Here is a 24,153-nt window from a genome sequence, read left to right on the forward strand (position 1 = left end):
ACTTTAGGTATAAAATGAGTCTGAATCAGCCCCAGATTTTCTAGGTGATGTTTCTCCAGAAAATGTCATGACTGGGACATTTCTGGTTCAGGTCCAATGCCAACCCAGAACAGATTAGTTAGCCAAGCAGAGGACAAAGGAAATGACAAAAAAGAAAAGAAAAGAAAAAAAAAAAGCAGGAGCATGACACCACATAATCAGGATAGCCAAGAAGAAAGGAAGAATAGAAAATCTAACAGCCATGTGGAACAAGAAGACTCCTCCTAGTAATTCTTCACCTGGCCCAGGTTTGAAAACTTTAAAGGGTTTTCTCCTTCCTTGGCCCTCCAGGAGAGAATAGGGTACTTCTTTCCAGAAAGGTTCAGGCTGGAAGACCTCTGAAAGGGAGCTGAAGTTTCCAGGTCTGCTTCACCTAAAATATATCTCAGTCCATTGACTAGCACCTACTTTGTGCCAGGTACTGGTCTCAACTCTGGGGGGACAAAGCAAGGATACAGACAGTTCAGGCTCTCAGGGAACTCACAGGTTACAGCCAAGAGAATTATTCTAATTCCTGCAACATGCTCAGATCCTGTGCTCTTGGTCTTTCACAAGTGACTAAGATATTCCCCTCCTCCTAAGTGTGGGTGCTAAATCTAGCCATGTGAGGACCAGGGATTTAGAGGTCATCTAGTGAATACAAACCTGTCATTTTTCAGATGAGGAAACTGAGGCCCATGAGAGATTAAGAGACCGGACCAAGGCCATATTAGTAGACAGTAGAAGAGCTAGGCTCTCACTCTAAATCCAACCCTCTTTCCATTTTATAACTCTGCTTCCCTAAGATTTAGGAGAAGATCTAAGACTCTCTCCAAGGTGCCACCTGTCCTCTAGGTAGTAACAAAACTATTCTGCTTATCTATTTATGTCTCTTTATGTACTCTTTTTCTTTGAGCACTTAAAAAATTTTACTTATACTTTATACACTATCACTATCTAATAACCTACCAACCTCCCTCCCCATGCTTCTCCTAATTAAACCATTTTGCAATGAGACTCAAGACTCATTCTTCCAGAACAAGACCAGCTCCATCTCCTCCTTGTGATATAAGATGATCCCAAAAGGGTGAAGTCATTCTTCTCTGATAATATTGGCTTAAGCCACTGGTTGGAGTTGATTCTAAGCTAGCAATCTTCTTGGTCCAAGTTCTTTGTTGGGACAAAATAAAGACTTCATAGTCACTGAACATTTTAAAACAAAGGAGGCTTAACCTGCCTAAATATAGCAAGACTATGCCACAAAGATATAATAATACTGAGCTTTTCTGGATACAGCCCCCCCCCCCATCTGATCAGTAACATTTCAGTATAGTAAGTCCAATTCCACTTGTCAAATGAGACAACATTTGTAAAGCACTTATTGCAGCACCTGGTACATAGTAGGTACTTTAAATGATCGTTTCCTTCCTTCCAATTAACCATTTAACGTTAATTAGATTTAATAAAGATTTATGTACTATGAAGATATAGCAAGAACAGAAATCCAAACATTCACTTCAATATCTGGGAGCACACTCCTTTCAAGACCACTTCAATCTTCAGAGAGTGGGCTGAGATGGAGAGCAGTTTCTACATACCATTGATCCCACCAAGGTCACTTCCAAATGTTAACAGATGGATGAACCTGCATCTCAGCTACTGCTGAGCTGGGTCAATCAGGTTACTTAGGATTTGGCTACTCACCATCTGGCTTCTGGCAAATCCATCACGGAATTCAGCTCCCAGATTTCTGGTGAGTCATGCTCCTGACCTTTTCAAGCTCATGAGACCATCTCCCATCTCCTTCACATAAAAGTAGGAAAGAATGGACTCAACAGAGAAAGAAATAATATCGCAATCATGCACTCCTCCCTTCTCCCAAGTAAACAAGCATTTGTTAAATATATACTATTTGCCTGTTACTGTTAAGTGCTAGGAGCACAAATACAAGTAGAAAGATAGTCCCTGCCCCCAAAGAAGCTTATATTCTAATTTTCTTAGTGTTTTATTTACTTATTTGTTACATTAAAATATCAGTTAACTCAACCTCTTCCTCACCTCCCCCATTGAAGAAGGCATCATGTGACAAAAACATAAAACTATATCTTACTTTTTTCTAGTTGTCAATTCTTTCTCTGAAGGTAGAAATACACAAGTCAACCTTCACACAATATTTCTGTTGTTGTATATAACATTCTTTTGGTTCTGTTTATTTCATCTTCATAATTTCATGGAGGTCTTTCCAAGTTTTTTCCAAAATTAATCTGTTTGTCATTTCTTATGGCACAGTAGTATTCTATCACAATCATATGGCACAACTTGTTTAGCCATTCCCTAAATGACAAGCATCCCTTCAGTTTCCAGTTCTTTGCCACCATAAATATAGCTGCTACAAATATTTTAGAACATAGAGGTTCTTTTCCTTTTTCTCTGATCTCCTTAGAAACTGAATCTAGTAGTAGTATTAATAGGTCAAAGGCATACAAAGTTTTATAACTCTTTGAGCATAATTCCATATTCCTCTCCGAAATGAATGGATGAGTTCGCAGTTCGTTCCATCAACAGTGTATCAGTGTCTTCGTTTTTCCACATCCCCTCCAGGATTTGTCATTTTGCCATTGAATCATTTTAGCTAATTTGAAAGGTGTAAAATGATATCTCAGTGTTGTTTTAATTTGCATTTTTCTAGTCAATAATTATATAGAGCATTTTTTCACAGAGTAATATATAGGTTAGATTTCTTCATTCAAAAACCATCCAGATCTTTTGACCATTTGTCAATTGGAGAATGGCTCATATTTCTTACATATTTGACAAAATTATTTATATATTTTAAATATGAGACCTATGTCTGAGAAACTGTCCCTCAGTTTTTCCCCAACTTATTGCTTTCCTTCTAATCTTGGCTGCATTAGTTTTAATTGTACAAAAAACTTTTCAATGTAATGTATTCAACATTATCCAAATTACATTTCACAAAGCTTTCTATCTCTTATTTATTCATAAATTCTTCTCCTATCTATAAATCTGGTAGGTAATATGTTCTCTGTTCTTCTGACTTACTTATGATATCTTCCTTTATGTCTAGGTCATGTATCCAATTTAATCTTATCTTGGTAAATACTATAAGACATTGGTCTGTATTGTTTCTGCCAGACTGCTTTCCAATTTTCCCAAAAATTTTTTACCAAATAGTGAATTCTTATTCTAAAAACTTGGATTTTACTTGTGTCAAACACAAAGTTATTATGACTTTTTACAACAATTTGTTGTATATCTGTTTTGTACCACTGATCTATTTTTCTATTTCTTAACCATTATCAAAAAGTTTTGAGCACTACTTCTTTATAATATAGTTCAAAATCTGCTACAGCTAAACCTCCTTCCTTTACTTTTTTCATTTATTCCTTTGAAATCCTTTACCTTTTATTTTTTCAAATGAATTTTATTATTTTTTCTAGTTTAATAAAATATTTTTTGGTACTTTAATTGGGATAGCATTGGATAAGTAGATTAGTTTAGGCAGAATTGTCATTTTAATTCTATTGGCACTGCCCACTTATCAACCACTAATGTTTCTCCAATTATTTAACTATGACTTCATTCATATGTAAAGCATTTTATAATTATATTCCTATAGTTTCTGGGTATTTTTAGCAGATATATTATTAGGTATTTTATTCAATTTATTGTTAGTTTAAATGTGTTATGTCTTACTATCTCTTCTTGCAGGACATTGTTGGTGATGTGTAGAAATGCTGATGATTTCTGTGGTTTATTTTATACTTTGTATATATTAACATGTTCTATATATTCTTACAAACATATAACTATGTACTTTATTATATACTTTGCTATAATTATTGATAGTTTTCAGTAAGTTTTTAGTTGAATATTTAGGATTTTCTACAAATGTCATCATATCTGCAAAAGGAGATTGTTTTATTACATATTTGTCCATTCTAATTCCTTCAATTTCTTTATCTTCTCTTATTGTTATTGCTAGAAATTTTAATACAATTTTAAATAATATTACTGATAACGGGCATACTTGTGTCACTCCTGATTTTATATGGTAGCCTTTTAACTTATCTCCATTACAAATAATGTTTGCTGATATTTTAAGAATATACTTCTTATTACTCTAAGGGGAAAAAATCCATTTATACCTACACTTTCAAGTGTTTTTAATAGGAATGAGTGTTGTATTTTGTGAAAAAAAGATTTCTGCATCTATTGATATAATTATATGATTTTGTTACTTTTTTGTTGACATAATCAATTATGTTAGTAGTTTTCCTTATATTAAACCATCCCTGTATACCTGATATAAATCCTGTTTGGTCATCATGTATAATCTTTGTGACATATTGCTGTAGTCTTCTGGATAATATTTTATTTAGGATTTTTGCTTGCATATTTGATGATTTTCTTTCTCTGTTTTTGCTCTTCCTGGTTTAGATATTAGCACCATATTTGTTCCATAAAAGGAGTTTGGCAAGACTCCACAGCCATACACTTTTGGTTCCATACCAACTCCAGAAAAAGAGAAGGCCAAAGGGCCCTTCTCTCCCTGGAGGTCCAATGCAGCCTATTCTCCTTTGCCTATGAGATTGTAAAGCACTAGACTAAGACATTTATTTTGGCTGGTTAATATCTTCAAAATTCACCATTATTTTGGCTCCACAACCAAACAATTGTCCATCTCTTCACCTCATTGTTAGCAAAATTGTCCAGGAATTCTCCAAATTGGGGATTAGAGACTTTCCATCCCATGTCACCATGCCTTTCCAGAAGCAGGCTCTCCAGCTTCTTCTGTGTGAAGATTGCATAGGCTGAATACTTGCTCTCCAGTCCTTATTATATATGACATGAAGTCATAGTGATTTTTTTTTAATATCCAAATATGTCAAATGATTTAGAGTGCAGAGGCATAGGGAGGAGGCTATTCAAAAAAGCAAACCTAGAGTGACAAGAAGACAGTGATGGGGAAACTGAGATCACCAAATCCTTGCCACATACCTGCTCCATTCCTAAAATATGATTTTCATTACTCCATTTTACTACCCAAAACCGTTTCAATGGTTCCTCTATTGCCTATCATGCTAAGTCTAAGTTTGTCCTCCTGACTTTCAAAGTCCACCATTATTGGTCCTCTGTCCATCTAATCTTATTTGATGTTTTACTCTAATATAGTCCCTTCATTTCCTCACTGGCTCACAAAAACACCAGGCTCATTTTTCCTTCTATTCTTTCACTCATATTTTTCTTTACCTTCTCCTATTCCCTCTCCCAATCCTATCAGAGGAGTCTATCTTTATCCTTTCTCCCTATTCAAAAATTTTCCATCCAACAAAGTCTTTCATTGTTCAATCATTTCCAACTCTTCCTGGCCCCATGGACCATACTTGGCTTGGCTTCCATGAGGTCAACAAGGCTGTAATGGAAGCTGAGCCCAGCCCAAGATCAGAGATTTCCCTCCTCCCATCTCCCGCCCACCCCAAATCTAGATCATCCTGACAGTTAATTTCTATCCGCAATGGAGTGGACTAGATTGGGGGCTTCTTAATGTGCATTGACTTTACAGAATGTAGATTGTATCTGGTCACCCAACTGTCCTAATCTGCAAATGCTTGGAATAGGAATGAGTGGATTAGCCTTTCAAACTCATCAAGATCAAGTAAAGTTCAGAGGACGTTCAAATGAGGCTCAAGTACTATTTGGATCCAACCTTGAAAAACTATTAGTGTTTTTATTGTGATTTAGTTTTCTCTCTTCCTCCTGCCCCTGCCCCCTCAACTTTCCCTTAACAACCTTTCCCCCCATCCCTTTTGCAAAAGTGAGACATTAGCTAGTGTTCAGGAAGGCAGTAGAGTGAAGAATGGGGAATACATTTTATAAAACCATTTTCTAATAAATCCAAATAGACCCTAGTAGACTAAGCACATGCTTCTCTGTGATTATAAATGAAGTGTCAATCTAAGTTCCTTTTCTCTGAAAAAAAAAAAATGCTGACTTTAGCCCTGTCAGGCAAACCTTTCCACTGGGAGAGTGCCTCCAGTGGTGAACATTCATCTCCCCCCAAAGTTCCCTGATCAGTTCTTTTAAAATGAAATGTGTTCAATTAAAGCTCATTCTGGTCTATGCTGCCAAGTGTCGGCTGAAGGGTTTTTTCCACGCCTCACTTCCAACCCAGCAGGACGATTCTGATGGTAGAATACTGTAATACCTTTCTATTGCATCCTGGAAGATTGGACTGATGCCATGCCAGCATCGCACCAGTCCCTTCAGTCATTATCACTGACTTTTTCTGGGCCCTTTATGACTGAGCACGTGAGGTCTCCAAAGTGCTTATGAACACTGGTTACTGCTTTTCCCTATGCCCACTCACTAACCCCCACCCCTCAGCCTTGGAGAAATCCAGATGAATTATCCCCATCTGACAAAGCAGGGAACTGAGATGCAGAAAGAAGTAAAGTTAGTTAGCTCAAAAACATTGAAAGAAGGGATATCTGGGTGGTTCATTGTCTCCCATTAGCCAGACCTAGAGATGTGAGGTTCTGGGTTCAAATCTGGACTTGGATACTTCCTAGATGTAACCCCACTTGCCTAGCCTTTACCCTTCTTCTGCTTTGGAGCCATTACTTAGCATCAATTCTATGGCAGAAGGTAAAGATTTTTTTTTCTTAAATGAGAGAAAAAGAGTTTGATTCCAAAGCTCTTATCTTCCAGCTATATTCTTTTAGTCATTTTTATAAGCTGCTTTAAGATTTAAATTTAAATGGTAGCCTTCTTTGAGGCTCTCTGTGAGGAGTCAGTACCAATTCTTCAAGATGGATAGGATGATATGAGCAAAAACCAAATGTTAAATTTTCTATTGGCTGTCCATTTAGTCATCTATTCATTAAATATTACTGAAGAAATTGCCACATGCAAAAAACTCTGCTGTGACCCACAAAAAAAAAAAACAACCAGAAGATATATCCTTGTCCTCCAGAAGCTTATAATCTAACTTTAACAATAACATAAGAGTAAAAAGAATTACTAATGACTAATGAGTGGTACTAATTAAATTACTATGATAGTCAAGCAAAAAGGTCCATGTGAGTAGAAGTGGCCAGAGGGTTAGAAATTGAGCTGGACCATGAAAAATGAGTAGGCTAATTAACACGTGAGCCTACCAGGGCATTTCTATAATTATTTCTTGCCTAAAGCAGTCACACATACACACACACACACACCCCATTACCATTTTTGGTTAGGTTTGGGGGATAGCCTGGTAATCATGGCACTTAAGAGGAGAAAGTAATTTCAAGTCAGTGAAAGAATATTGAATGAATACCAACATGCCCAGCATTAAGCTAGATTTTATAGTGGATAGAGGAGAGAGAGAAGATACAGTCCCCAGGAACTTTTAGTCATGTTGGGGAGAAATACTCAGACACAAAACAAAACAACTTAAAATTAAATGTTGGATTGGACACTATAGACACCAGAGGATGTCACTGTGTGGGTAGTAAAGCTGGCCAGTCCTTTCCATTCTCTCTTCCTTTCTGGAAAAGGGATGAAGTTGGATCCTTCACAGGCTTCCCCTATTTCCTGAGGAGAGAAGAGAGGCAGTGACTTATAGTGTAATCTTTTCTTTGGCTTCTATTCTCCATTTCTTGTTCCCATTATCTTTTCACATCAGCAGCTCTATATTTAATTGGCCACAACTTTTTTATAATTACCTTGATTTTAGCCTAGGAGTGGTAAAATAGCACTCAGATCTCCCCTTTCTCTGCTTTTTAATGGAGTTTATATCAAATTAAATTCATTATAATAGTCATAGTAGCTCAGAGCCCCCAGCTAGGAGAATTCCTAACACTCTGATAGGGGTTTGACTACCTACTTGAATTCAAATTTTTTATATTACAAGCTACCTCCTGGTTTCTTCCATTCTTTTTTCTCAATATATATGTAATATATTACATGTTTATATAATATATATATAACCAAACCTGGATTGCTTTTTGTATGAAGCAAAATGAAGACACAGAAAATGCTTAGATAAAAGAAGTATAAGTATATAATAATGCCGATTACAGGACAAGCATAGGGAGAGGAAGTTGAAAAAAGAGTAGCCCTTTTGGAATCTCTCAATCCTTGAAGACATCACCACCACAACCATCAACTTCAGTTTAAGATCTTTGTTCCAAGATGTCTGCAGAGATTTAGTAACTCAGTGAGATCTCACCCTTCTCTGCCACAGCTCAGTTCTCTTTTCTTTTTCCCTCTTTACTCATGGCCTTTGTGTGGCCATTTCTCCTGGCCTTAGCTCATGAAGTCCCAAGCAGGGCCAAGGACACCATTCCTCCCATTACCACTGCCAGTCTGTTCATTCAATCCTAGCTCCTTTCTGTCACTCTCTTGTTTTATAGACATGGTGCATCTTTTTCACAAAACTCAGGCATGACACAAGTCTAGCTTATAACTCAAGATGAAGATAGTCCAAATCACACTTAAGGCTGAAAAGGAATGCTTGAACTATAAGTGAACTGCAATTCCCAGAATGTCAATCAGTTCTCAAGTCTCTAGGACATATACAGTGTGTTTGACCACTTCAGTCACTACTGACAGCCCAGATTTGGTTGGTTCCAAACAATTCACCTCCAGACTAGGGGGAACATACATACACACTTATGTGAACACATACACACAGAGTAAATTAAAACCTGTCCTTTTTTTTAGAAAGGAATGGGGCTATCTTGATGAAGTTATTGGGAGCTCACTCTCTGCTCTTAATTGGTACGTGTGAAAGTGACTCCCACCCCAGGCTCAATGCTTTCAGAAGATAGTGAGGGGGACACAGAAACTCATTTTAATGCCTTCTTCCTGAAACTGTTCCCTAGGGGATCAACCTCTAGTGAACAATATCCTCCAAGCTAGTGAGCATAAATTGTATTTTATCCAAAGCCTTGAAGATTGCAATATAGAGCAAACTAAAAGGTTATTTTTTTCAACTGAATAGGGGGGAAGGGTCCTCTACTGTGGACATTATATGGATTTCTTTTTATTTTATTTTTTTGATGTGTGTGTTTTGGGGGTGGGGGGAAAGAGAAAGAGAGAGAGAGAGTTTATCAGGACCATATCTTAAAGGAAACATTGCTTGAATAAAGGAGAGATGCAGTTGTACCAAAAGCAGTCATGAAGAAATGTATATTGTATAGAAAAGGACTGCTGTCTGAAAAGCTCAGGGAACATGTGGCAACATCATTGATTTCATCCTTCAAAGCCCAATTTTAGACTAGATGAGATCTAATTTTCCTTTTAGTTCCAAAATCCTTGGGTATCCTATCTTTTCTTCCCCAGCTACTGTGATCCTGTGGATGCCAAACATGGAGTCAAAGGATCTGGATCCAAATCCAGGATCTGCCCTCTTCTATCCATATGAGCTCCAGCAAGGATTCAACCTCTGAGAATATCAGTTTCCTCTGGTACCAAATGAAAGAATTAGACTAAAAGCTATCAGGAGCTATAAGAAACTACTTGCTGCCTTCAAAGCAATGATGCCAATTCTTTTAACATTTGAAGCTCTTCACAATCTGTCTCCAGCCTATATTTCTGGGCTGATTACATTTCTCACCCACTTTATGTTCCAACCAAAATGGTTTACTCATTGTTTCCTATACATGGCATTCCTTCTCTTTGTGTAGGATGTTCCCCTGTTTGGGATGCTTTCCCTTCTCACCTCTGCCTCTTGAAACCCTTAACTCCCTTCAAGGCTCAAGTACCAGCTCACTCAAGGGACCTTCCCGTTCCCTGACTTGTTAGGGACCTGTCGCCCAAGCACTGAATATTTATTTTGTCTATGCCCTCTACCCTCTACTACCTTATCTATGAAGGATTGTAACCCCCAAGTAGACTGTAAGCTCCCTGAGGGCATCGGTTCTCACTTTTGTTGTTTTATCCCCTCCATTTGGCATGGTGCCTGACACATAAAAAGTATTTAATAAACACAAGTTGATTGACCGATTCAACTCAAAAATATCAAAATGGAACTTATTCTTTCTTATCCCTTTTCCAAAAGTTTGTAACTTCTTTGAAGGATACTGACATCTGTCTAGATACTGTGGTCCAACCAACTTGGACTTAGCCTTCATTCTTCCATACTCCTCATGGCCCATTTCAAATCAATTGCTCACTTGTGGCACATGCATCTCCTCCTCTGTAGTCACACTACACTTAAATGATCTCACAGCCACTCACATGGATTATTATAATAGATATCCAAATGGTCTCTCTTACTTCTGGTCTTTTCTCTCTCTAGTCTATCTCCCCCATAACTACCCTAAGCATAAGATACACACTTTACTATGTCACTCCTCTATTCAAATTTCTTTAGTGACATGTAGGACCAAATGAATGTCTAAGTGGTAATGCTGATCCTAGAATCAAGAAGACTCATCTTCCTGAGTTCCAGTCTCAGGCACTTATTTATGTGACTGTGGGCAAGTCACTTAATCCTTTTGGCCTCAGTTTCCTCATTTGTAAAATTAACTGGAAAAGGAAATGGCAAACCACTCCAGTATCTTTGTCAAGAAAACTCCAAATGGGGTCACAAAGAATCAGTCATAACTGAAAAGCAACTGAACAACAAAATAGGACCAAATAAAAACTTCTTGGCTTGACATTTATATCCCTCCATATTCTGTCTCCCATCTGCCTTTCCAGATATTTCATATTACTCCTTTTTTCTGGATTTTCTGAGCTATGGCCTGTCACTTATAGAAAACATACTGTCTCTTATCTCCCTCCTTTTGCTCAACCTGTCTTCCATACCTGAAATATTTCCCACATTCTCATATCTACCTTTTCAAACTCCATAGCTTCCTGTAAGATAGCTTTTCCTGTAAGAAGCTTTTCCTGGACCTCCTCAGCTGATAGAGCTCTGTCTCCTATTCATTTGAATAATGATAATAATAATAACAATAATTTCCACTATTTATATAGTGCCTTAAGGTTTGCAAAATGTTTTACAAATATTGTCTTGTCTTCATAACAACCATAGGAGAGAAATGTTATTATTATCCCCATTTCAGAGGAAACTGAGACATTCAAAAGTAAAGTTATATGCCTAGGGATGTGTGTCTGAGGCAGAATTTGACTCAGGTCTTCCTCAACTTAGGATCAGTATTCTATTCATTGTACTAACAGATTTACTTATCCCTTTAATTTTTTTGTACTTTCCAGTACAATGTAAGTTTCTTGAGGTCAGAAACTGCTATACTTTTTTTTTTTAATATATGAGGTACCTAGCATAATGTCTTATATATAGTAGTTTAATTGAATTGAATTGTTGAATTCTGTGTTCAAACAGCTCCTAGAACAGTGCTAGGCATGGTTTAACTATTCAATAAATGTTGATTGACAGAATAAGGTAAACATTTGACTCAAGCTGCCTCAGACACTTAACCTGGGTATCCCTGAGACCTTACTGTGCTACCATATAAATATAAATATAAATAATTGGCTTGTTTTTAGAGGGATTTTATAAAGTCTAAATGTTGGGCCATAGGACCTAGGAAACACCAAAGATCACCTCCACAAAATTCTCTACCCTATCAGGAACAAAGGCTTCTTTTAAACCAACCGTTCTGTCACATTTAGAAGGCAATTTTCCCAGTTCACAAGTGATCACATTGGCTTCCTAATCATTGCTGAAGGACCATGAACCTGAGATTCATCTACTAGACATCTGAGAATGAAATAAGAAATACCCAGTTTAATTCTCCATCCTTCTAGCAAGTTAGGATTATATAGATTAAAGGATAGAGAATCAAGAAATCATGGATTCTAGACTGCCCAAGAAGAAACAACTTGTTTCTCAGAGAACTAGATTTAGAAAGAACCAAGTCACTTCTCAGGACTTCTATTACCTGGATGGGAATAATAATACATGTCTAGACTAACATGACTGGATACAACAACCCTATGACATAGGTTGTTGTTGTTGTTCAGTTGTTTCTGATTTGTCTGAATCTTTGTGACACCATTTGGTTTTTTCTTGGCAAAGACACTAGAGTGGTTTGTCCAGCTCATTTTACAAATTAGCAAATCAAGACAAATAAGGCTAATTAATTTGTCCAGGGTCACACAGCTAGTAAATGTCTGAGGCTAGATTTGAACTCAAGAAGATGAGTCTTCTTGACTCCAAGACAGACACTATCCACTGTGCCATTTAGCTACCCCATAAATAAGATAGGTGTCAGAATTCTTACTATTTCCATTTTATAGATAAGGAAAGTTGAGTTTATAGAAGTTAAATGACTCATCCACAGTCCACAGTCACTCAGTGACTTAAACCCCAATTTCCTGACTCCAAGCCCAGGATTTTTACACTGTCCCATGATAATCTCACAAGGGTACAAGGATCAAATGAGATTCTGAATAATGAAGTAAAGGAAGGGACCACATTACAGCAGAAAAGAGAGAACTTAGTTTTAACCCTAACTCTACTATTTACTACCAGAATGATTATTGAAAGTCACTTAAGTACTCAACCTTAGGTTCTTTTCTTTTCTTTTCTTTTTTTATGAAACAAGATTATGATGAATTTATATTTTTAAAGTATTTGTTGTTATTTAATTGTATTTCAGTCATGTCCGACTCTTTGTGACCTTCTTTGGGGCTTTCTTGGCAAAAACATTGGAGTGGTTTGTTACTACCTTCTCCAGTTCATTTTGCAGATAAGGAAAATGAGTCAAATAGGATTAAGTAATTTGCTCAGGGTCCCACAGCTAGTAAGTATCTGAGGCCAGATTTGAACCCAGAAAGAAGAGTCTTCCTGATTCCAGGTCCAGCACTCTATCCTCTCTGACACCTCACTGCCATTTAAAAAAATGTTTTTTAATTTATATTCTTTCCCTCCCTTCCTCTCTCCCCTCTCCCAGAGCCAACAAGTAATTCCATTGAGTTTTATATGTATCATTTATTAAAACCTATTTCCGTATTATCAATATTTGCAATAGAGTGATCACTAAAAGTCAACATCTCCAATCATATCCCCATCGAACCATGTGATCAATCATATGTTGTTTTTCTGAGTTTCTGTTCCAACCACAATTCTTTCTCTAGATGTGGATAGCATTCCTTCTCATAAGTCCCTCAGAATTATTCTGGATCATTGTATTGCTGCTAATAGAGAAGTCCATTATGTTTGATTGTGCCACAATGTGTCAGTCTCTGTGTACAAAGTTCTCCTAGTTCTGCTCCTTTCACTCTGCATCAATTCCTGGAGGTTGTTCCAGTTCACATGGAATTGCTCCAGTTCTTTATTTCTTTGAGCACAATAGTATTCCATCAGTAGCAGATACCACAATTTGTTCAGCCATTCCTTAATTGATGGACACCCTCTCATTTTCCAATATTTTCCCACCACAAAGAGCACAGCAATGAATATTTTTGTACACATATTTTCCGTATTATCTCTTTGGGGTACAAACCCAGCGGTGATATGACTGGATCAAAGAGCAATCATTCTTTTGAAACCCTTTGGGCATAATTCCAAATTGCCTTCCAGAATGTTTGAATCAACTCACAACTCAACCAGCAATGCATTAGTGTCCCAATTTTGCCATATCCTTTCCAACATTTATTACCTTCCTTTGCTGTCTTATTGGTAAATCTTCTAGGTGTGAAGTGGTACCTCAGAGTTGTTTTGATTCACATTTCTCTAATTATGAGAGATTTAGAACACTTTTACATGTGCTTATTGAAAGTTCTGATTTCTTTATTTGAAAACTGCCTATTCATGTCCCTTGCCCATTTATAAATTGGGGAATGGCTTGATTTTTTGAACAATTGATTTAGCTCCTTATAAATCTGAGAAATTAGATCTTTGTCAGAAGCTTTTGTTACTAAGATTTTTTTCCCAATTTGTTGCTTCCCTTATAATTTTGGTTGCATTGGTTTTATTTTTTTAATTTAATGTAATCAAAATTATTCATTTTATATTTTGTAATATTCTCTAACTCTTGCTTGGTCTTAAATTCTTTCCTTTCGCATAGATCTGAAAAGTATGCTATTCTATATTGCCCTAATTTATTTATAATTTCCTTCTTTATATTTAGGTTATTTACCCATTATGAATTTATCTTGGTGTAGGGTATAAACCTAATCTCTCCCATACTGTTTTCCAATTTTCCCAGTAGTTTTTTTTTATCAAATAGTGGGTTCTTGTCCCAAAAGCTGGGATCTTTGGGTTTATTTTACACTATCTTGCTGAGGTCATTTACCCCAAGTCTATTCCATTGATCCTCCCTTCTGTCTCTTAGCCAGTACCATATTGTTTTGATGATCACTGATTTATAGTAAAGTTTAAGATCTGGTACTACTAGACCCCCATCCATCACTTCTTTTTTTCATTAGTTCCCTTGATATTCTTGATCTTTTGTTCTCCAAAATGAACTTTATTATTATTTTTTTCTAGTTTAATAAAATTGGTATTTTGATAGGTATGGCACTAAATAAGTAAATTGAATTGTCATTTTCATTATATTAGCTCATCCTACCCAGGAGCAATTAATGTTTTTCCAATTATTTAGATTTAGTTTTAATTGTGTGGAAAGTGTTTTGTAGTTGTATTTATATAATTCCTATGTTTGTCTTGGCAAATAGATTCCGAAATATTTTATATTGTCTAGGTTGATTTTAAATGGAATTTCTCTTTCTAACTCTTGTTGCTGAGTTGTATTGGAAATATATAAAAATGCTGATGATTTATGTGGGTTTGTTTTGTATCCTGCAAGTTTGCTAAAGTTAATTATTTCTACTAGCTTTTTAGTTTATTCCTTAGGATTCTTTAAATAGACCAACATATCATCTGCAAAGAGTGATAGTTTAGTCTCCTCATTGCCTACTTTAATCCCTTCAGTTGCTTTTTGTTCTCTAATTGCTACCACTAGCATTTCTAGTACTATGTTAAATAATAGAGTTGATTATAGGCATCCTTGCTTCACTATTGATCTTATTGGGAAGGCTTCTAACTTATCCCCATTGCAAATGATACTTGATGATGGTTTTAAACATATGCTGTTTATTATTTTTAGGGAAGATCCATATATTCCTCTACTTGCTAGTGTTTTCAATAAGAATAAGTGCTGTATTTTCTCAATGGTTAATCTTTGCATATGTGGCATGTGCTGGTGAAAAGAAGGTATACTCCTTTTTATCCCAATTTATTTTTCTCTGGATATCTATTTGCTCTAATTTTCCTAACATTTCATTCACTTCCTTTATTTCTTTCTTATTTATTTTTTGGTTTGATTTATCTAATTCTGATAGAGGAAGGTTGAGGCCCCCACTAGTATGGTTTTACTATCTATTTCCTCCTTAAGTTCCTTAGTTTCTCCTTTAGAAGTGTGAATGGTATACCATTTGGTACATATATGTTGAGTCCTGATATTTCTTCATTTTTTTTGTACTACCTTTCATCAATATGTGATTATCTTCCTTATCTCTTTTAATGAGATCTATTTTTGCTTTAGCTTTGTCTAAGATCATAATTGCTGCCTTCTTTGTCTCAGTTGCAACCCAGTAAATTCTGCTCCACCTTCTTACCTTTACCCTGTGTGTGTCTACCTGCCTCAAGTGTGTTTCTTGTAGACAACATATGGTAGGATTATGGTTTTAATCCATTCTGCTATCTCCTTCCTTTTTATTGGTGAGTTCATCCCATTCACATTCACAGTTATGATTACTGTCTGTGTATTCCCCTCCATTTTGACTTCCTCCTTTGATTCTGCCTTTTCTCTTATCCCTCTTACCCTCTCCTCCAACTTTTTGCTTTTAATCAGTCTCCTCCCTTTCCCCTCCCTAATGTTACACCCCTTCCCACCCCCTCCATTCTTTATTTCACTCTTACTATATAGTGTCTTTTTTTTTAAACCCTTGTACTTCGGTGTATTGTCTCATAGGTGGAAGATTGGTAAGGGTGGGCAATGGGGGTCAAGTGACTTGCCCAGGTTCACACAGCTGGGAAGTGGCTGAGGCCGGGTTTGAACCTAGGACCTCCCATCTCTAGGCCTGACTCTCACTCCACTGAGCTATCCAGCTGCCCCCTTACATAGTGTCTTTTTAATGACACCCCCAACCTCTCTCTCCCTTTTATTGCGCCCCTTCCCACCAACTCATTTATTACCCTTCTACTTCTCTATAGTGCATGATACAATTCTCAATGGATCTGATTGTTCTTTGAGTCAATTTCAGTGTGATTTAAGTATTACCTGTCATCAACCTCTTCCACCCTTTATTGTATTGATCTTCTCTCACCCACCCCCATGCACTTCTTTATGAAATATATATTTACCCATTTTATCTCTTTTCCCATTTCTCTTAGTATCATCCTCTTTTTTACCCCTAGTTCTTTATATGTTTTTTGACATATCATCCTGTACAATTTGTCATTGTACTCTCTAGCTACCCTGATAACAATAATAATTTTTAAGAGTTATCATTTTTTCTTATAGGAATAAAAATCATTTTCACTTATTGGGTCCCTTAAAAATTATTTTTTCCCTTTCTTAATTACCTTTTGGTGATTCTCTTGAGTTCTGTGTTTGGACCTCCAATTTTCTGTTTAAGTCAAGTCTTTTCTTTAGGAATGCTTGGAAGTTTTCTATTTTATTAAATGCCCATACTTTCCCCTGCAAGAATATAGTCAATTTTGCTGGGTAGTTGATTCTTGGTTGTAGACTCAGTTCCCTTGCTTTCTGGAATATCATATTCCATGCCTTCTTCATTGTGGATGCAGGCAGGTCCTGTGTTGTCCTAACTGTGGCTCCATGGTATCTGAATGGTTTCTTTTTAGCAATTTGTAGTATCTTTTCCTTAGTCTGCTAGTTCTTGAACTTGGCTATGACATTCCTGGAAGTTGTCAATTGGGGATTTAATGCAGGAGTTATCTGTGGATTCTTTTAATCTCCACTTTACCCTCTTGATCAAAAATGTCAGGGCAGTTTTCTTGGATAATTTCCTGTAGAATGATGTCCAGTATTTTGCTTTTTCCATGATTTTCCAATAGACCAAGAATTTTTAAATTGTCTCCTCTGGATCTATTTTCCATGTCTATTATTTTATCAATGAGGTGTTTCATATTTTCTTCAATTTTTTCATTCTTTTGATTTTGTTTTATAGACTTTATAGACTCTTGCTGCCTTATGAAGTAATTTGCTTTTAGTTGTTGGATTCTAATTTTTTAAAGACTAAGTTTCATCCTTAGCTTTTTGGTCATCCTTCTCCTTCTGGTCTGTTTTTCTTTATAGGTCATCTTTCACTTTCTTTGCCTCATTTTCAAGCTAGTCAATTCTGGCTTTCAAGACACTATTTTCTTGTTTTAGTTCATGTGCCTCTGTTTCCAAATGACTATTTTGCTTTTTAATTTTTTCCCAATTGTCTTCAGCCTCTCTTAATTGTTTTTTTGGATTGTGTTTTGAGTTCTTTCAAAGACTGTCTCCAATTCTCTATAGTTCCTGAGTTTTTGTTTGGTGTTCCTTGGTCCTTTTCTGTTCCATTTAATCTTTGTTCATTACCTGGATAGAAACTATCATTTGTAATTTCTTTTTCCCTTTTTCTGTTGTTTACTCATATTGTTTTCCTTCTTCCCCCTCCCCTTTCACTGGCTGTAATCTTGCACCTCTGGTTATTTGCTGGATCTGTGGGTTTGGGCTCTTCTGTCCTGAAGGGGCTTCTCTGCTCTGCTGATTAACTGGATTAGGCTAATGGATCTGACCTGTTATATGAGTGAGCCCTGAGGCCAGATCTTTTCCAGCTGCCAGCAGAAGCTGAACATGAAGGTGAAGGTGTGGAGGCTACCCTCATCCTCTTCTCTACTCATTTCTTCCAGCCACCTCCCTGATAGCTGCCAGATCAGTACCCTGAGCTTCCTGTGGTGGTACCAAGGTGCTCTGTTGCAGTTGTAGTCTTCACTCTGGGATCCCAGTCAGCCGCATTCTTACCTCAGATCTCAGCACAGTAGGTGGGGGAGGGGTATTGAAGATTGAGCTTTCCCTGCTCTCTGGAGGCTTCTTATATGCACTATTGATAGGCAGGATTAAGCCCACCTTGCTGATCTGAGAGCTGGATGTGTCCTGAGGCCAAAACCTTCAGAGACAGAAGCCCAAGATGGAGAAGTAGTGGCTGAAGGCTGAGGCTGCCCTCCTCTTTGCCCCTCCTCCAGCTGCCTCCCTGTCAACTGTGGTCAGAGCCCTGAACCTTGCATAGGTGTAGTAGGAAGGCACTCCGTCCAGGCTGGAGCTCTCACCTGGAGATCCCAGCAACCACCTGAGTCTCCACACAGTAAGTAGGGGAAGGGTCCTGGGACCTTCCTTCTTTCTTTTCCTTAAACCAGAGAATTTAGCTTTCTCTGCATACCTTTTAAGTTGAATTGAGCAGGAGGGCTCCCCAGCTCTGTCCTGTTGTTGGATTTGGTTTTATGTCCCCCTTGAAGTGCTTTGTTTTTGATTGATGTGGAAGGGTTTTCAGAGGACTCAACTTTCGCCATTTCTAAGCTGCCATCTTGACTCTACCTCTCCTCACTGCCCTTTTTAAAGTATAATATATATTAAATTAAATTCAACACCAATTCTGCCCTGCTCATCTGCATCCCCTTCTGAATTTCCTTCTGATCTCTTTCGTATATTTTTTTAATGTTTCAAGAGCATGTGTTTCTTCATTCTGACACCTCACACAATGACTGGCATAAGATAGACATTTATGTATGTTAATAAATTGATCTGAAATAAATGAAGGGATCATGGCCAATGATCTCTAAGGCCTTGTTTAGTTCTAAATCCTAGAATCCTCATATTCTTCAAGGAACATCAAATACAAAATATTTTTACCCTCAACCAATAAAAATGTGCTGAGCTCCTTTTCCCACTCAGAGGGCATCGTGCCTGGTATTAAGTGGGACACAGTCCCTCCCTCAAAAGATTTACAAAGAGAAGGAGAGTCAAGGGGCAGTTTTCTCCTCCCTTTAACTCCACAGGATTCCCTAAAGAACAGGAATGACCTAATCTGGCCGATTTTCTCTTTTTCTTTTTACCCCCACATTCATAGCTCTCCTAGCACAGTAATAGAGTAAAAACACACTGGAGCAGGACCTGGGAGAAAACAATTCTCTGCTACTTGCTGTGTGGCCTTCCCTGGTTCTAGGCCTGGAAGTCTCCTTGCCTGCAAAATGAAGGAATGGAGCCAGGAGATCTGTGTGTCTGGACTCCTGAGCACCTCCAGTCTCCTTATGGAGGACCTCTGTATTCCCCCTCATCTCCATCACCCTGGGAGTTGAAGCAGGGCCTCTGAACCCCTAATGATGGGAACAACAACAGGGAAAGCCTGGAAGGCAGGAGCTAATCCTCACCCACCAACTTCACCATAAAAGCCCATTTTTGCTGTTCCAGGGTCATAAAACCGTCAGCCAGGACACCCTGGGGACACAGCCCTAGTTCGTGTCCTGTTTACTTCCCCGTACTTGGGAGGAATGAATAGTAACAGATCTGCCCTTTCTTTCCATGGGGCCAGGGCCTACCCTAAGAGAGGGAGTGACCCGACTGCATTCCTGCCCTCTGTCTCTTGCCTGGGTTCTCACGGCCAGACAAAGGCCAGGCCAGAAAATGTTAACCAGTGGCTCAGGGAAGGGTTTGGAAGCTCCCTCTGAAGAGCCCCCTGGGGGGAGGGGGGAGCCCACAAGAGGGGGGAGGGAAGGAGGGAGGAGATGGGTGAGGAGCTACTAGGAGGGAACAGCCTCTTCCTGTTCCCTGTCCCTCAGACTCACACCTCAATGGCCCACAGTGTCTGTCAGCCAGAGGGGCTGTAACAAGAGCCTGCAAGGGTAGGAACGCAGCCTCATTAAGGGCTGCCCTGCACCTCTCTCTCCTTTATCTGATCCTTTGCTGTTCCTTTTGTGAGCAAGAGGGAAGGAGGAGGGGCAAAGGGAAAGCTTCAGCTTCCCAAAGAGGGCTGGGAGTGGGGAAGAATCTTTTTTCTTTTTCTTTTTTTTTTTTTTTTGCCCTTTCTTTGGAAATTCCTCTTCATAATTAGATGCTAGGTAGAAGCTGAAGAGATTCAGATTGAGGTTGATAGAGTGGTTTGTCATTGCCTATCATAATCTAACTTCCTCATTTTCCAAAGGAAGAAACTGAGGCCCAGCTATTTATCTAAGGTCACACAAGGTGACAAACATCAGAGGGCGGATTTGAACCTAGGTCCCCTGACTATAGTCAGTTCTTTTTTCCAGGCATTATGAGGCCTCCTCCATATAAGAAAAAAATTTCTTAATAATTAGGAACTTTAATGTAAAAAAACTAATTAATTTTTTCTTCTGAAAAAGCAGAACAGAGGGTCTAACAAGGTAGTGAGGACCCCATGACTAGAGTTCTTCAACTAGAGACTTCATTCATGACCTTGCATGTTGTAGAGAGAATTCCAGTTTAGGTAACCTATGGGCCACATGTCCCTTCCAAGTCTGAGATTCTGTGATTCTTTGTCCTACTGATGGGTTCTAATCACCATACCAAGATGAAGAATGATCCAAATGGCATCCAGGTACAGGTCACAACAGTCATTTGGATATTTGTTCTTATTTCACTAGGAATCTCCAAATAAAGCAATGCCCTTCTCCATGTGGAATCACCTTCTTCTCCCTTAAAATTTAATTATTCAAGAAACATTTATTAAGGTCCTCTTGTATACCTATTTTTAAAGTTTAGATAAGGCATGTCCCTAGTCCTAAAGAAGGTGGCAGTGTAGTAAAGAGAAAAAGTACAAATACATATAATTATAATATGCAAAAATGTGTGTGAGCACATTAGAAAGTAGCAAAACAAGATGCTTTATGAGATCCAAGGAGGAAGGTTGGGCCAAGTGGCCTCATAGAGGAGATGGCATTAGAGTTGGGCTTTAAGAATAAGTAGAAATTCAACACCCAATGGGAGAGGGGTGGGAGGAGAGAGAGAGAGAGAGAGAGAGAGAGAGAGAGAGAGAGAGAGAGAGAGAGAGATTAAGAGATAGAGAGAGAAATGGAATACATAGACAGACAGACAGATAGATGGATACATAGATTAGATGGATGGATGGATGGATGGATGATGAATGAATAGATGGATAGATGGATGGAATTCATAGACGGATAGATAGAATAGATCAGTGATTCCCAAAGTGGGCACTACCTCCCCCTGGTGGGTGCTGCAGCGATCCAGGAGGGGGGTGATGGCCACAGGTGAATTTATCTTTCCTATTAATTGCTATTAAAATTTAAAAAAAATAATTTCCAGGAGGCCAAGTAATATTTTTTCTGGAAAGGGGGTGGTAGGCCAAAAGAGTTTGGGAACCACTGCTATAGATGAATAGATAAATGGAATTCATACATACATAGATGGCTAGAGATAGATAGATAGACAGATAAAGCATTGGCTTAATGTTTGCCACATGCCATACACTGCAGATACAAATAATAGCATGCAAGACAATCAAAGAGTTGACATTCAGATGAAGACAACCCATAAGGAGGAGTTGTAAGTGGGAACTGGATGGGAAAGAGTACTATGCAAAGGAATATGGAAAGTGAGAATAAAGAAGCAGATTCCAAAGAAACAGTCTAGGGATGAATGAGGTGAAGTTTGTTTAGAGTACTTCCAAAAGAGGGTCCATGGAGGGATTCACCAATGGGGAGGGGGGTTGGAGGGGAAGGAATAGTTCTCTAAGTTGACATTCTAGGCACAAAGGCAAAAACCTCCATTTAGCTACTATACCCACTGGCTACTCCTCTTCCTTTTGACTGTCTTTTATTATTTCTCCTCTCTTGTCTTCAGATCAAGATGGCAGAAATATTGCAGATCCCATCCTAAGCACAAGATAGAAATACTGAATGATTTTCTACATAACTTGGCTAAAGCATATCTAAATGACTCAATAAACAAAGCATTACTCTTCAAAACCATAGGCTGTGAAGTAGAGTTCTAACTGGCATCATCATATATTTCATTTAACAAATATACTTTTTTAATTAGTACCATTGACCAGGATTACTGGGCTTAGTCCTGCCCCCAAATGTGATACAATTAAAATTTCATGTGCCTAGACAATTGTTCTTAACCCTGGGGTGCATTAACAGATAGATATGACATAGACATAGATATAGATAGACATACAGACACACACATGTAGGCACATGCATACATAAACATACATATTTTTAAAAAACTATATTTTAATATAATCAGTTTCTTTTATAATCAAATGTATTTTAAAACATTTTTTGTTTTAAAAACATCATTCTGAGAAAGAGACCATAGGTTTCACTAGACTGGCAAAAGGGACATGTTATAAAGCAAAGTAGTAAAGTTAAGTGGAAAATAAAACTTAGAGCCAGAAAGATTTGAGTTCAAGTCCAAATCTCTCATGTGCAGGCTGTGTGAACCTAGATAAATCATCCAACCATTCAGTGAACCCAGAAAACTCTCTAACACTACAGAAAAGATTAAGAACCTCTTATCCTGAGCCTCCTTTTTTCCTGTACCATTAATTCTCTTCCAAATAATGCAGAGAGATATGGAACTTTAGTGCTAAAAATGTATAGGAAATTTGTAAATAGAAGTCAAGCAGCTTGTCAAAAGTTATGAAAGAATTAATTACTAATAGATCCCATCTGCCCTGATTCTCAGAGATCTTTCTGGTATATCTTGATGCTTTTACAATTCAGGCATAGGTAGTGTTTTTGTTTTTGTTTTTTGCTTTTAAGCAGAAAGAATCATTGAAGAGTCAACACTGGAGAGAGTAAAATTATGGAGAGAACTGGGAAGAGAGAGAATGCCAAGATAATAAGAGTAAAGTGCTTTTCCTACCAAATGAGAAAAGAACAGCTGGCCTCCACATCCTCTGGCTACAATAATTTATCATTCTCATTTTCTTTTGGAAAAGTTGAAAGATATGTCTTTAGTTCTAGAAGTAAATCAATCATTAATATAGAATCTCAATCCCAATAAGGTTCTCTCTGGATATCTGTCAAAAATTTCCTCTTTAACATATAAAACCATTCTCTAGGACCTTGGACTTCTGTCTCTGTTGTTGTTTAGTCCTGTCTACTTTTCCAGGCTCCAAGGACCATATCGCCCATGGGGTTTTCTTGACAGATACTTGACTGGTCTGCCAGTTCCTTCTCCAGTAGATAAAGACAAGCAGAAGTTAAGCAACTTGCCCAGGTTCATACAGCTAGCCTGAATTCAGATTTGAACTCAAGACTCCAGGCCCAGTACTCTATCCACTGAGTTACCAAAATGCCTACCTTATAAACTATTCATCTACCCCAGATTATTATTACATTATTATTATATATAGATATATTAACTATATATACTATATAAACATATATATTATATAGATATATTAACTATAGATCTATCCCAGAAAGGATCCCAAAGGCTACTAGATCCAATCTCCCTCATTTTACAGATGAAGAGATGGAGGTACAAAGAAATTAAGTGGTTTGGCCAATGTCACAAGGTTAGTATTTGAGGTGAGTCTTAAGTTTAAGTACTTAGACTTCAAAGACAGTGTTCTTCCTTCCTTCCTTCCTTCCTTCCTTCCTTCCTTCCTTCCTTCCTTCCTTCCTTCCTTCCTTCCTTCCTGACTGGTAAAGGCCAGGTAATTAGGGTTAATAATTTGCCCAAGATTACAGAGCTAGGCAGTGTTTGAGGACAGGTTTGAACTCAGGTCTTCCCTATTCTAGGCCTAATGCTTTATCCACTGTGCTACCTAAATGCTTCTAGTGTTCTTTCCCTTATTCCTTAAAATCAAAGGAAAAACTGGAATATGATATTCTAAAGTTTCATTTGCACTTTTTAAAAAAGTCCTTCAAACCTGAATCCAAACATCAAGGAAAACAATAGAGCATTCAGGGAAAAGGAAGAATGAGTCATTCCTTCAGAAGAACCCAAAGGTGAGTAGTGTATTCAATGCATAAGCTGACCAAACAAAACAAAGTTAAACATTTTCAGCTAGAAATGGACACTTATTCTAACAAGGAAGCTCTGAGATACAAGACAAGTCAAAGTCAACAACATTTGAATTTATGCTCAACATTGCCTTTAGATATTTATG

This window comes from Gracilinanus agilis, chromosome 2 (assembly GCF_016433145.1).
Source record: "Gracilinanus agilis isolate LMUSP501 chromosome 2, AgileGrace, whole genome shotgun sequence".
Classification (NCBI taxonomy): domain Eukaryota; kingdom Metazoa; phylum Chordata; class Mammalia; order Didelphimorphia; family Didelphidae; genus Gracilinanus; species Gracilinanus agilis.